Raw genomic sequence first — 6000 nt, 5'->3', positions numbered from 1 at the left:
CCAAAGAAAAAGAAATGAATTCAAGCAACCTTATCTGCTGGCTTCAAACCAGATACAGGATAGAAAGACCCTGCAGCTGCTCTTGATACATTATTTCATGACACTGGATGCCATTTATACAAAAACCTGAAATGAATTGTCTGCCCCCAGCATCCTGGAACCATAGAATAGGCTTTGAGAGCTGTAAGGTGCCAGAGCCCAGCCTCCTCATTTTGTAGAAAAGTACCCAAAGGACCTGAGAGGTTAAATGACTAGCTCAAATCCACAGAGCCACTCACAGCTTGACTGGGCATAAAAACCAAAGTTTCCAGAGATAACTAAACTGCTATTTCTAGAAAATAACCCTTTTTTTGGGGGGGGGCTGGGAATCCCTTGAAACAGCCTATTCTATACATTACATTTAACACTTTTGATTTGATGTATTTCTTACAATGACCTAATTTTTAAAATTCCAACTTAGAAGGGGTCACAACTAGAGTTTCACTTTAAAATACTAGCTCTCACAGTTGGTCCAGAGGCCAAAAGCACTTAGTTTTATTCTAGTCCATCCTCCCTGCTAGGCCCAGTTGTGTTCTGTAGGAGACACAACTGCTTCTTCAGCTGAGTTTTGAGAAGGGGCCAAGGCAGTACAGTGCACCTAGTTTACTAGTGGCTACATTTATATTTGCCCATTCTTGCCTAACAGGCTACTTGGAAATTTCTGCTAAAGTAGATTGCAGTACTTTACTAGAGGAGAAATGAAACAGACAGATGGTTTCGGAAGAATCCTGGCTTTTAGATTTTGTGCCAGACTTATTTTTATTAGTGTAGAAGAAAACCATGCAGTGTCCATGTTACAAAAGCTGAGAACCCCAGAGAGATGCCTCTTTGTATCTCCGGAAGACAGATCATTGGTGCTAAATGCATGGTAGGGAGGATAAAATCAAGTTAGACTTTTAAAGGACAACTTGAATTTCATATTTTGAAGGGGATTCTCTTGCTTTATTTAAAGGAACTCTGCAAGGGAGATGCAGTCAACAGATATTCTATTATCATAAGCACTCATGTGTTACTTTGTACTCTACTAAAAGAAATGCAGAATGTCTTCGCGAAAGCTTCAGGAAGTTAAACTCTGATGTAATTAGGAAAGCAATGACTAACAATGGGGAACTAGCCAGAGGAAAAGCTGGACCCTGAAAGTCCCTGAACTAGCCCTGCTTTACATCATCAGCATAAAGTCTCAGGAAGAGTTGTTTCTGTGCAATACACAGTGCTAAAATCCTAGTTTTCATAATACGACGACTCTTCATTTCTAGCAGAATGTTTTTCCTTGTGACTATTTATCGCCTTCGTTTTACAGATAAGGAAAAACTGAACAATGTAAAGTAAGTTGTCCTTGTTATAAAAGCTAGTAAGGGTTGACGCTGATATTCATTGACAGGATTCAGCCCCTGAGCTCCAGCCCATGCCCCTTCCCATTTGCCTCATTCCTTCTCCTCTCCAAACAACTGCTTTTTGGCCTTGTCACTGACTGGCTGTGTCTTGATTCATTTCACAAGCCCTGGTTCCATGTAACTTTAGTAAGCAAAGCGTGAATCAACTATTGCTAACTCGTTGCGATGCAGACTAACATTTAGCACATTTACTCAAATCAGGGGTGCCATAAAAATTTGATAATGGTTGCTAAAAGCCAGTTGAATACAAACGAATCTCCCAGTGCTCATTTCTTCACGGGATTCATTCTGTGCCTGGAAAATGAGCACAGCTCATTTTCAACGAGGACAATGACAGATTCGTTTTTATTTTTATTTTTATTTTTTTTCTCAGAAACCATTTTTGGGAAAATAGAGTTTATTGTCACGTCAACATTTTCTATGCTAATATTTGTTAAGCATCCATGTATAATTCATAGTTCTGTTGGTCTTTTCTTTAGCTGATGTCTCCAGAGCGTGTGTGGTGGGGTGGGGGGTGGGGAGATGTTTCTGTGACTGTCTTTAAACATCCATTTGCTTTTTTTTTCCCTTCTCATTTTTCCCATCTTAATTTTTCCCATAAATGTTACTGGAACACGATGCATGGAAATTAGACAAAGGATCCTGCCTTGGCTTATTAGTTTGTTTATTCTGTCACATGATTGTTTCAGTGTGTTTGAAGCACTATTTTGGAGCCAGACATAATTGCATTCTGTAGTTCCTCACCTTATTAACTGACAGAGCACTGTTCCTATTAGACAATTGATCCTGGACAGATGAAGCCATTAAAAACAGTACTAATTAGCCAAGGAGAGGAGACAGCAACATAGGCTGCCTCACTTCCTTTTATGCTTAGGGAAGCTGATGTTCCAGACAAATAATAATTGATATGTAGTCTGCCTTAATTGTGGTTGTTAACAGCCTGTGTTATAATGACAGCCTGACAATTTCTGTCTAGCCTATTGTACAGTTATTCCAGAATATAAGAACTGCTGGGTTCTTGGATTCTTTTCAGTTAACTTGGACTCCAGAGAATCTATTTCATTATGACCCTAAAATCAAGACCCCATAGCTAATCCTATATTATGAGCAACCTCTTACAGCCTATCTCCAGATGTCAGACACTTGTTTTGGATGACTGAAGTATCCAAAAGCCCTGTGGACTTGTGGCAAGTTTGAAGAATAAATATCTGTGTTAGAGACAAATTCTAAACACACACAGACACAGACACACCCACACCCACACACACATACACACACACATCTAATATTTCACTTTATTTACAAGCAGAGAGATATGTATACAAGTCTACCAAGATTCTGTCAGTTACAGCACGGCATATGAAACCATATAATACTAATAACAGTTATTCCTTTCACTCAGAAAGATAAACACCCTTATATGTGTTGAAATTTGCCTTGAGTTTGAGATACAGCTATCAAATGTGTGCGTGCATGCATGTATGTGTGCGTGTGTGTATGTGTGTGTGTGTGTGTGTGTGTGTGTAGCACATCTGATCGGAGAACACAGGCAGTGAACAGCCTGCCTGAGGACAGCTGCAGCTGCTAGCTTGTAGCCCTGAGCTGTGGGCAGGAGCCCCAAGAGAGGAAGTCTAGGGGAAGCCCACAGCCCACATGGGGGGGGGGAGCCAGCTGTCTGAAAAACACACACAGGAGCTGCCTGAAAGCAGAGCCAGGCAGTAGAGGGTAGAGAGTCTGCAGCAAAACCCAGTTCTCAAACTCATTTAGAGGTTTAGAGGAAAAGCAGAGAATAAAGCAGCCCACAGGGAGGTGACTCCAGCAGGAGCCCCACAGGCAGCTCTGGCCTGTGCCAGTGGCTGCAGAGCGACAGGCAAGCAGTTTCTTCTTGAGAATTTGTGCCCCGCATTGGGCATCAAATGTTTCAAAAGTTCCAATTGTTCTTAATAATGAAAGCCTTAGAACTCATGCGCTATATATAATCTAGGACGCGGCGCTTTAATTAATTGATAAAATAGTAACTCAGTTGTCTCAAGGGACAATTTTTCTTCAGCATGAATGTACTACCGAGTCACCTCCAGTGTGAACATTAGCTATCATGAGCCATTGTCCCAAGAAAAGCCTCCTTCAGTCTTTACACGATGGCAGGGCAGAAAAGGTGGCGTGGACAATTCACAGTAGGATGCCTAAGACAGGACTGACTGGCCTTGGAATCCAGGCTGTTCCAAGAGGGCTAGGGCAGAGTGAACAGGCATCTTAGAATCACAATAGACTGGGTATTTCACCCTGCAGCATAGTGGTGGGAAGGTTTTGAAGTAGAGGGTGTGGTTAAGAGTGGGTGGAGCTGACTAATAAAAAAAAATTACATTTTTTAAATACTCAGACTTGCCTGATTTCCTTCTGTGGCATGGATACCCTGTCTCCCACCTGTCTGTGTTTGAATCTTATCCACTCCCCACTTTTTTTTTTTTTTTTTTTTTTTTTTAGGAACAGCAACTTGCAGATGTTCAGTTAAAATAGTTCCCTTATTTAATCACATGTGTGAAGATTTCCCTTGGAATAAATCAAGACGAATTTTCTAGAGCAGAAAAGGAAAATGTCCTCCATCCTTTTCCCAGTCAAGGCTGGGCAATGGGGGGAATCAGAAGCAATGATTCTAAGATCCCACGTCAGTTCCCCACAAGTGAATTATTAACCAGTGAGGTCTGGGGATTACTGGTAATAGTGGGGTGACTCACCAGGAGCCACAGCACCAGGAAGTCCCCTGGACAGATACACCACAGTGTGTACTATTAGTGAATGAGTGAGTCCTCCACTACCATGGAGGACTCCCACCCTCGAGAAGGCCATCACTGTGCTCAGCTCACCTGCAAATGGTGCGTTTTCTTTCAAAGAAGAGTATTTGGAGAGTCAGTGAAAAATGAAGATAATAGGATACTTTCTCTTATACACGATTTTTACTAATGCTAGTATTTTGTATTGCCACCAAATACTTGTTAAGATTAATGAATGGAAGCATACCGTTTTTAAAAAAAAAAAAAAAAAAAAAAACTGCCTTTTTGTTAGTTCTGTGGAGTGCAGTCCTATGTTGTGTGCTCACATGAGGCTGGTAAACAGCCTATTGGATTTGGTTTTATCTTTATACCATATGGTATTCTATTGACTTTTGTTTTGAAGTTGGTACGTATGTTTCCTAATGTAAATTTATAACCAACCTGAGCTTTTACAGATTGACCTGGTCTGTACAGTGTCCATGTAGATGGTTGGTCTAACAGGATTGTCAGAGCTGAGAAGGAGGTGTGGATTACCCTAGTGAAATTGGTGGCTTAATGTATAATGAATAAACCCTAGTGTGTGAAAGGGACAATTCCTAGAGGAAGAGATGTGTGAGAAATATCCAAATAATTTTTTTTAAAAAATGAAGGTTATTAACAGAAAAGATGAAGAATTGACAATGTAATTTTTGATTGAAATTAGAAGTATTAGTGTAAGTAATAAAGTACATGTGCATAGTTGTAAAAAATATCCTTAATTATCTACTAAAATGATCTGGAAACAACACCAACCTCACAACTATATACATTTACTACCCAAGTCTTGCTTTCCTGCATACATTAAATCTGAATAAGTTATAAGAATAGTCTAGACTCATGGAAGAAATCCTGAGAGATCTCAGTGTAATGGAGACATTAAACAAAGTTCACAGAAGCAATATGGACAGGTTTTGATTCATCCCAAACTGGGCCATTATAAACAACAAGTTAACTAAAATAATATTAGATCATAATGAATTTTCAAAAAGATATACAGGCTGTTAGTATAGAAAACAAAAAAATCAAGGAAACAACTTTGGTCAGGAATGGCTGCCTTACTTCAACCTCTTTGCAAAACATTTTTTTTATTTATAACTAGGAAAAAAGTCACTTTCTAGTGGAATAATATCAGAGGTATCACTTTAGTTAAATAAAAGGGGAATCATCAGCAGTCACTCAAATTTAATTTTTCTTCTTGAAGATACATTCACACAAAGGAACACAGACTCACTTTCAGGAAATTCAGAAAACACAGGCTGCCCTAAAACATTGAGGAACATCAGGTAATTCTGAAGTGATCAGTAGACTACATAATCAACTTGCCAGAATATTGCAGACTTCACAGTTTATTGTACTGCAGGAAAAAGTGACTCAATATTTAGGGCAAAAGAGTCATAATTGCTAACATAATTGACACAGTGAAATTTAATAGTTATGTTAAAAAATAGTAAGATAAAACACTACTGTCTTTCTAATGAATTGATGTAGGAAGACAATAGGGACAGTTACTAAGAAATCACAAAAATTTTGTTGCGATTTCTTCTAACTTGAACTTTCCCTCCTGAAGGGAAGCCCATGAGTCTCAATTTGAAAACAAAACTTATCATCTCAGAAAGCACTTCCGTAAGGCAATATGACAGCAAAGAATTATTATTGAGTGTACACTCTCCCAACAATGGGATAGGGATGAGCTACCATGATACTGAAGTAGGCCTTTTGGTAGTAAAAGTGCCTTTTAGTGATGCACATTCTTGTAA

This window comes from Phodopus roborovskii, unplaced genomic scaffold (genome assembly GCF_943737965.1).
Source record: "Phodopus roborovskii unplaced genomic scaffold, PHOROB, whole genome shotgun sequence".
Taxonomy (NCBI): Eukaryota; Metazoa; Chordata; class Mammalia; order Rodentia; family Cricetidae; genus Phodopus; species Phodopus roborovskii.
The sequence above is the reverse complement of the archived record's forward strand: the minus strand, read 5'-3'. Positions refer to the sequence as shown.